General features: G+C 34.7%; 1 pseudogene; it reads right to left on the bottom strand.

Moving 5' to 3' along the window:
* Positions 1-1,241: 1,241 nt before the first annotated feature.
* LOC145095462 (MDIS1-interacting receptor like kinase 2 pseudogene) lies at positions 1,242-2,590 on the bottom strand (annotated as a pseudogene).
* Positions 2,591-9,941: the final 7,351 nt, after the last annotated feature.

Raw genomic sequence — 9,941 nt, forward strand, 5'->3', positions numbered from 1 at the left:
TGGTCAATTGCAAATTGTTTCAACTCTTTTGTATAAACTGAGAACATAACATTTGCAGTGTTTGATTTTCATAGAAATAAGCCTTTATCATTGCTTTATCAACCACATGCATAATGTACTTAAGGGATTTAATGTCTCTTTCATGCTTGAAACTCTGTTATTTTCCCTGTATTAGATCATCAATATGCGTGTTGTGATAAAATTTTCATTTGGCTAATTTTCATCTTCCCTTTTTATAGGCAGATACTAAATGGACAACCTAGAGTGTAAGATTAGGTCATGGGGAAAAAATTACCGTATGATTGGTAACACTCAACCACATAAAATATTGTGTTGAGAATACATAAAATATATGAATATTGTGTTGAGAATACATAAACTGAAAATAAATATTGTGTTGAGAATACATAAAATATATGAATTAGTAACACTCAACCACATAAACTGAAAATAAAATCACAGCAAGGGAAAGCAGCAGAGTCGAGAATCCATATTATCAGTTTAAAGAACATACAGTAGTTAAACACTTAAACGTTCTTTTATATATATATATATATATATATATATATATATATATACAGTAATACAATACGGTCTTCTTATGTTAGTGTTAAGATTCTTCAACATGTAATTCATAAGAAGCTTGTATCAAGAGTTAAGAGGAATTGTAAATGAAACCTTCTGTATACGTTTTGCAAAACCCTATTGAAATATGTATTTGAATTTGTATTTATTTGACATAAAATTAATAATATTTTTTTTGTTGTATAAAATTAATTTACCAATGTTATTTTGCTACTTTTTACATGTATTGGAAATCCAAGTGATGGAAAAAGTTGCTAAATTTCACCTGAAAAGATAGCTAATGCAAATCCGTTGCTATACTACAAGAGAAACTTGTGTAGCTAAATTTCTAGAAGGATTGCAATTTTCATTGACTTATTTATCCACTACGTAATGACATAAGAAAACATATCCAGAGTATCTTAACAAGACGGAATATAAATGCTGATATAAGAAAACGTATCAGTAGTATCATAACAAGAAGGCATTTAAATGCTGATGCAAGAAAACATATCGGTAGTAGTATCTAACAAGTATCTTAACAAGAAAGAATTTAAATGCGGATATAAGAAAACATATCTGTAGTATCTTAACAAGAAGGCATCTAATTGCATAAATATCATTGGGTGCATCCTAGGAAACTACAGAAAAATAAAGAACATTGAAAGTACACTATACTAGGCCTTCATCAACAGATTTGAAACTTGGTGCATCGTTGGCCTTTCAAGTGGATTGGAGTTCAAACATGCTCTTGAGACTCTCAATAATGACATAACTTCTTTCTCAACTTGGGATGAGGGAGGCGGTATCCGACTGTCTTCCACATTTGCTAACATCAGATGATCATCTGATAATGTTGATAAAGATGTTATGAGTTCTCCAGGATGCTTTCCCATGACCACTTCTAGTGCAACAACTCCAAATCTATACACATCACATTTCTCATTTGCCACCATCGTATAAGCAAGCTCTACATCCAAAGAAACATAAGAAAAAAACAAAAAAGCTATATCAATCTCACATGATTCTAACGTAGATACATATTTATGTACATTGTGAAACTTAAGAAGATGTAGAACTACAATCACAAGATTTTGTTACCTGGAGCGATATAACCATAGGTTCCTGCTACTGTGGTCCATTTTGATGAGTCTAGCTTTAAAAGCATGGATGTGCCAAAATCAGAAATGTGTGCCTCATAATCAGAATCGAGAAGGATGTTGGATATGGAAATGTCTCTATGAATTATAGGAGGTGTGCAATCGTGATGCATATAAGCCAAACCATTAGCTATAGCCTTTACAATATTTACTCTTTTCAACCAATCCAATTCTTTTGCCAAGACATCGCTTCTTAAGATTGATCCAAGGCTTCCCTTTTCAAGGTATTAATAAATCAAAATTGAGTTGCGGGCATGGGAGCAATATCCATAGAGTTTCACTATGTTTCGGTGCCTTATGTTCGTTAATGCCCGTACCTCATTAAGGAAACCACTATGATCAACATTCTCGGATGATGAGTGAAGTTTCTTGACAGCAACCACATTGTCAGGTTGTAGCTTAGCCTTGTAAACAATACCATATCCTCCTGTCCCTATACAGTACGCTTCACTGAAATCATTTGTTGCCTTCAAGATATCATCGTACACTACTTTACCATCAAAACTTGTAATATGGAAATAATCACCACTTTCTTCTTCCAATGGTTTACGTGGAGACTTTTTCCATTGTTGTCGATAAGCAATGAATCCATACGTGAATAAACCAAGTAAAACTACCCCTATAAGGGGGAGCATAATTACAAGGATGAGCTTGTGACGAAAGGGATCGTTTTTCTTCTTCATAATTTGACTTGTACAAAGTTTCACTCCCGTAACATTTCCACACAAACATGGATTGCCTTGTACGGATGCATTCAACAAGTTGGGGCTCTGTGGAACCGGACCTGTGAGCTCATTGTAAGACAGGTCAATATCAATTCCACCATGCAAATTTGTAAAAGCATTAGGAATAGAACCAGATAGCATATTGTGGGAAAGATCCAATTTCTGCTAAGTTTGTAAAGTTTGAACTTCAGATGGTATCTCTTTTGGGAACAAATTCCGAGATAAATCAAGTTTCTCAAGATGAACTAATTTACCAATCTCGGACGGGATTTTTCCACTGAGCTTGTTATTACTAAGATTCAGGTAATTGATTTGTGCCCATTGACCAATACTTCTGGGTATCGACCCATTCAATGTGTTTTTGGATAGATCTAGTACAAGGAGTTCATGGAATGGTGCAAGCTCCAGAGGTATAGTGCCTGAAAGTTGGTTATTAGACAAGTACAAATTCAGCATACTTTTCATCTACCCAAATTCCACAGGGATTTCACCTACCAACTGATTGGAAGAAAGATCAAGCCTCCCTAATTGAGTTGATTTTTTAAACTCTGATGGTATGCTGCCACTAAGCTTATTCTGGCTAGCGTCAAGATCAGTAAGACTGTAAGAGATTTCAAATTCCCAAGTCCAGTAGGAATGGGACCAGATAATTTATTCACATCTAGGTACAGAAGCTGTAGGTTACTCAGGTTTGCTAGAGATAAAGGAATAGAACCACTAAGTTGATTGTTACTTACTACAGTGAGAGACTTCAAAATTGCTTCGGGAACAAGAACCATGTCGAGAAGTGGTTGAGAAAGAGTGGAGAAAATCCACATTTGAACAACGGCATCCACCTTCTTCCATTCAGGTGTGGTAGGAGCCGGAGTGGTTTAGCCATAAGTGTTGTTGATATGATCAGAAGCATAGTAAGCTTCACAGAAGGTGGAGAAAAGATGGCGCCAAGAGTCGTAATTGAGCCTTTCAAGATCGAGAATCAAAGGTATGTGAGATTGATATTGTTGATGCTAAAAACTTTATGAGGTGGTGGTATAGGAGGCGTCATCGTGAATGAAAATGATGAAGAATATGGTGGTCGGCGGAGATGCAATGGATGCTAGGGTAGCCGCCTGTTTTAAGTTGAAAAGAAAAGGAATGGAGATAATTATGGAGAGGAATTAGGGAAGGTAGGCTGTGATATCATTTTGAGGATGATCACCAAATAAATCTTATTGTCTGCATATAACGAGAGATACAAGGTATATATACATGATTACAATAAGGCTAATATATGGGCTATATACAAACTATGTGGGCTGCATACAAGATGTGCTACATATACATTCACTAACATCAAATTCCCAAGTTCAATAGGAATTGGACCAGATAATTTATTCTGATCGAGGAACAGAAATTGTAGGTTGCTCAGATTTCCAATTGATGAAGGAATAGACTCGCTAAGTGTATTGTTGCTTACCAGAAGCCTAGTGAGAGACTTCAATTTCCCAAGATCAATAGGAATGGGACCAGAGATAACTTATTATGAGCCAGATTCAGACGATATTGGTTGCTCAGGTTTGCTAGTGATGAAGGAATGTTGCCACTTACTTGATTCTTTCTCACCCGAAGAAAAGTGAGAGATTTTAAATTCCCAAGTTCAATAGGAATGGTACCAGATAAATTGTTCTCTTCAAGGTACAAATGTTGTAGGTTGCTCAAGTTTGCTAGTGATGAAGGAATGGTGCCACTAAGCTGATTCATGCTCACCTCAAGAAAAGTGAGAGATTTAAAATTCCCAAGTTCAATAGGAATGGCACCTGAGAGTTGATTTTGGTACAAAGAAAGGACAAACAAAGATGTCAAAGCACCCAATACTGAAGGAAGAATTGAGCTTGATATATTGTTTGAGGATAAGTCTAGGAACTCAAGTGTGATCATGCTTCCTATTTCAGGTGGGATTTCACCAGAAAACTTATTCTCTGAAAAATCAAGATAGACCAGTTTGGACAGGAGTCGGATGTAGGATAGGGCCAAAGAACTTGTTTACAGTGAGATCAAAATGTGTAAGATTTTGTAGAAAAAAAAATGAAATTTGTTGAAGTGTACCTCGTGTTAGAAAAGAGGGGTAAAACACTTCGAAATCCTAAGAATTGTGTATAACATTTTTAGATTCAAGTATTTGGGTGGTACTCTCAATCTTTAATCAGATACGACTCAGAAAATCAGAGAAATAAAAGAGATAATGTTAAAGATGTTATGAAGACGAAGAGTACCAAAACTGATTTCTAAAATGATCATATAACAAGAAAAACTTCTGGTCTTAAAACCGTCACATGACAGTTTTATGTCCTAAAACTGTCCAAAAACGATCATAAACCAACTTAAATTTGGGTCTAGAATATAGATCACAAAAACGGGTGCATTTACCGATAATCTGGATTTTTTATGCATTTTTAATATAGCCACATGACAACTTGACCCAACCACGGGCTCTGCCATTGGATCCTGCTAGGGGCTACTGCCCCTTAGACCCTGCTCCCAGGGATACTGCCCCTTAGACCCCACTCCCAGGGACGCTGCCCTCAGACCCCGTTCGTTTAGGGGCTTCGTCCCTAAATAACAGTGCACTTTTAAAAATGAGGGTTTGGGTATCAACAAATTAATCCTATTACACTTAAATAATATCAGTGATGTAAAATCACCACCACCTCGTAATCTAGATGACATGAGGTTCAACTTTTGAATGCTCCCATCAGTATTGCAAACTCCTCCGAACCAAGAAGTGCATGGGATCGACGCACTGGAATTCACAGGGAGGAGAATCCATGAAGAGAGTAACAAATTATTTGGGATTTCAAGGTTTTCTTTCCATTTAAGAAGATTATTCCAAAGAAGCAGAAGCAGAAGCAGAATTTGGTATTGTCAAGAGTACTTTAATGATTAGTAGAGTTAGAGAGAAAGTTAGTAAGTTTGAAGAAGACATTATTTTCTTTGCCATGTTGTGTTTTAAAAAATGAGGGTTTGGGTATCCTAATTTATACTTGAGCAGCCCTTTTATCTTGTTTATTTCATTTCCTTTTATTTGAAAAACTAATTTATGGCAATTTCATATTTTTCCAGAAGGGGTGTGTTTGATGTAGAAGCGAATGTCCTACTTTTCCACAAAGGACTTATTACAATTTGAATTGTATTCTTCATGACAATCTAGCTATATAAATGAAAAGAAAAATAAAAGAATGTTACAAAAGAAATTTAAAATAATTGGTTACCAGAAAGACGTAATGTAAAATGTCAATGTTGGATTTAATATTGTAATATATATAACTTAACTGGATGATCAGTTGGACATATTTATTTTTGTTTTGTGATAAATTTTAGTACAAGTTTCATTTGATTTACTTCAGAAATAAATTATGTGATACCAATAGTTAGACGATTGTGATATCCAAATTGCGTGAATGTGTCAATGGAGATGGGGTCGGATCGATGTGGCCTTCTAAGGAAATCTAATAAATGAGTGATGCTGATGCATTCCTTGAACATTTGAATGCAATAACATTAAGATAAATACGAGGATAAATGGTCGTTGATTCTTCCACTGAGAATTTTGATAAATCCACTGAAATCATAAGTGTCATCACAAGTATGTCCTCACTTAAATTATAAGTGTATTTTAATTTTTTCCGGAAGCTGATTATCGTGAGCCAATTATACCATAAAACATTCCATGAACAGTTTATAACTTCCTTTTTTTTTCTCTTTACTCCTTATTTAAACCAACAGATTTATTTGTGACATTTCACCCCTCATTTTATTACTTACCTTTTTTTTCTTCTTTTGTCATTTTTTCTCTTTGCTCCTTCTTTAAGCCACTGTTAATTGATTAAACCAATCAAACCGATTCGATCAAACTAATAGTCGATTAAACCAACCAAATAATATCTCTAATTATAATCAAGGAATTAATATATTTATATTGATATTTGGAATAAACATAATCATAGCCGTCAATATTATAGTTTGATATTTAGAATCAAAAGGGTATCAGAGATGATAAACAATAATCATAACCTTTTTTATTAAAAAGGGCCGGCGGTGTGAAAATGAGCAAAAAAGAAAAATAAAACTATTATTAAACGGATGGGTCAAATGTAAAAAAAAAAAATGGTGGCTCAAATAAGGAGCAAAGAGGAAAAAAAAAAGGGGGGGGGGGGGGGGGGTTATACACTTTTTATGAAAGCTTTTTTTTTGGTATAATTAGCTTACGAATCCAAACAAAAATACTCTACAAATTTAAATGGGGGCGTAGTTGTCATACATTTGTAATTTAACTGGATTTATCAAAATCCTCCGTGGATGAAGTCAGCGCCCTAAATATAAAAAAACGTCTAAAACATTTCATACTTACTCTGCTTAAATAAAATGTTAGTAACATTTAAGAAAGGGATACAATCTCACCAAAACAACCTTTCTTAAAAAAAATAGAAATCATTGGGTTTTTAACAAATAACTTAAATTACTATATAGGAGAGAGAGAGAGAGAGAGAGAGAGAGAGAGAGAGTATTGCAAGAATGGTCCCTATGGTTGTCATTTTTTTACGGTTTCAATCCATAAAACGTTTGGACTTGCATAGCAGTCCAAAATTGGATTTTTTTTGTTAAAAAAAGTTTGGACTTGCATAGTAATCCAAAACTAGATATATTTTTGTGGTTTTGGTCCTATCAAACTAGATTTTTGTAAATTTGGTCCATGCGTAAGTAGGAATGTTACGTTTGTAGAAGATGTATTTCCTTTTGGAAATAGTTATGAGATAAACAAAGATTTTGAGAGCACTAGTTTTGTTGAATCCTTACACAAACTTCAACAAGATATGGCTGATGAGATGAATCCAGGTTATACGAAAGACAATGGTGAAGAACATGAAGATGACACACACAAAACTGTTGAGAACACAAATAGTGATGATAACAGTGATCAGCCTACCTACACATGAGACAACTACAAACTAGACACCACCACTACCTCGATCTCAATATGCAACATCTCAACAAATATTATTCACTTCTCGAGTTAGGAATGCACCAAAACATCTTAAAGAATTCCACAATGATTTGCCTCCATCACCGACGCACGCGAAAACGGTGGAAGGATCCTGCACACAATATCCTCTTGCAAATTTTGTATCATATAAGCACTTTTGAAATTCTCACAAAGCTTCTCTTACAGTTATAACTTCTCATGATGAATCTAAAAACATTTTACAAGCTATCAAGGATTCAAATTGGAGAGATGCCATGAGTAAAGAAATTTGTGCACTTGAAGAATATGGCACTTGGATACTAACAAAGTTGCCACTTGGGAAGAAGGATATTGATTCAAAGTGGGTATACAAGATAAAATACATACCCAATGGAGAGATTGAGCAATATAAAGCTCGATTGGTGGCTAAAGGTTTCACGCAGATGTTGGATTAGATGTCTAAGCCCATAACTATTATTGGTATGTACTTGACCCGAGAGTAGCATGGTCCATTTGGGTTGCATATCATCAGGACAATTTGTTAGGATGGACTCTTGAGACAAGGTTATATATGATTTATTAATATATTATAAGTACTAATATATTAATATGAAATCATATGGTTTTAATTAGTATTGATCAAGAATTAATTTAGAATTAATTCAGTGATCAAAAGAGACTAATTAAATCTATGGGGACTAATTATGGTAATTAGTTATATTTATATGTGTTGGGCTTATGATCCATGTTGGACCAAGTTTATGTATGGATACATAAAGAGTTGAGCCACATGAACCGTGGATCATAAAACTCATGGGTATGGATTTGGGTTATACCCATGACCCTTAGAATCCTACATATAATGTGTACTCCTTTGCCCAAAATCACCGCTTCTAATGTTCTTGGAGTTTATGGAGTTTTTTGGTGCATGGAGTTTCTCTCTCTAATGTCCACCTTTGTCCTAGGTGTGTTGTGATTCCATTTGAGGCTTCCACACTATTGGGGCTAAGCTCTTTAAGTCCAAATACAACAAGGATTCAAGTTATAACAAAAGGTATGTTATCCTAACTAGTATTTTATATTGTTCATGTCAATTACATGCTAGTTATAGGCTTAATGCTTTGGAAACACTATTACATGTATAATTAGAGAAAACATATATACAATGCATTTAGGGTTGTATGTGCACCATAGGATGTTGTAGTATAGAAAACCCAACAGATAGAAGGAATTAATTTGCATGCAACATTTGCACCGGTTGCAAAGTTAGTAACCGTTCGATGTGTTTTTTCTCTGGCAGCCAAAAAGAAATGGAAGTGCACCAGATGGATGTAAATAATACCTTCTGGCAAGGAGATTTAGATGAAGATGTGTATATGAAGATACCTTAAGGTTTTGATAAAATTAAAGGACGCATATGCAAGTTACAAAAGTCTATCTATAGATTACGTCAAGCGTCCATAAATAGGTATCAAAATTCACAAAGGACATCGTTAAGTTTGGTTTTCAACAATCCAATGTAGATCATTTTTTGTTTGTTCTTCAGCTAGGTACCATATATATTATTGCTCTCATATACGTAGAAAAGATACTCCTATTAGGTAATGATAATCGGAAGATAAATGAAGTAAAAGAGTATTTGCAATCTCATTTCAGGATCAAGGATTTGGGTACTCTCAAATATTTTCTAGGCATTGAAGTGGCAAGATCAGAAGAAGGTTTTGTCTTAAGCCAGCGAATATACACCATCAATATTCTCAAAGACAGTGTGACATAACGGTGTCGACCTTTTAATTTTCATGTGGAGCAAAATTTACGTCTTCATCGAGATGACAATGGTGAGAAGATTGCTTTACCTCACCGTTACTCTCTCAAACATAATTTTTGCTGTTAATCAACTTAGTCAATTTCTATATGAGCTGAAAAAATATCATATGGATGACGCCTTTCGCATCCTTCGATATTTAAAAGGTTCACCGGAACAAGCGTTATTTTTGCCAGCCACCGGTAATCTCAATCTTTTAGTATCAAACTGTTGACATATTTACCAAAGAACTTGGTGCAAACCATTTTCATTTTCTATGTAACAAGTTGGGAGTTCGTTATCTGCACAGTCCAACTTGAGAGGGAGTGTTAAGATACTTATCTCATTTCCTAGTTATCTTAGGTTTACTTGTTAGCTAAGATTTAGTTTCATTATTCAAGTTTATCAGTTTACATCTACAACTCTCTTTCCTTATATATACAAGGGTTGTAAACACTTGATTCAATAATAATAATAGAATTTCCAGTTTATTGTTTTTCTGCTCTAAATTTATTAGAAAGGGATAAGAAGTAGCAAATTGTTTCTCTTTCTCGCTGAAACATGCACCTCATGTTAACTCTGTCCCTTTTTCTTGATTGCTTTTATCTACACCTCCTTGTCATCCTCATCATCTCCAGAGTCTTGTACGTCCTCATCTTGATTGCTTTTATCTACACCTCCTCTTAGAT

This window comes from Lactuca serriola, chromosome 3 (assembly GCF_051521515.1).
Source record: "Lactuca serriola cultivar US96UC23 chromosome 3, Lser_US96UC23_V15, whole genome shotgun sequence".
NCBI lineage: Eukaryota > Viridiplantae > Streptophyta > Magnoliopsida > Asterales > Asteraceae > Lactuca > Lactuca serriola.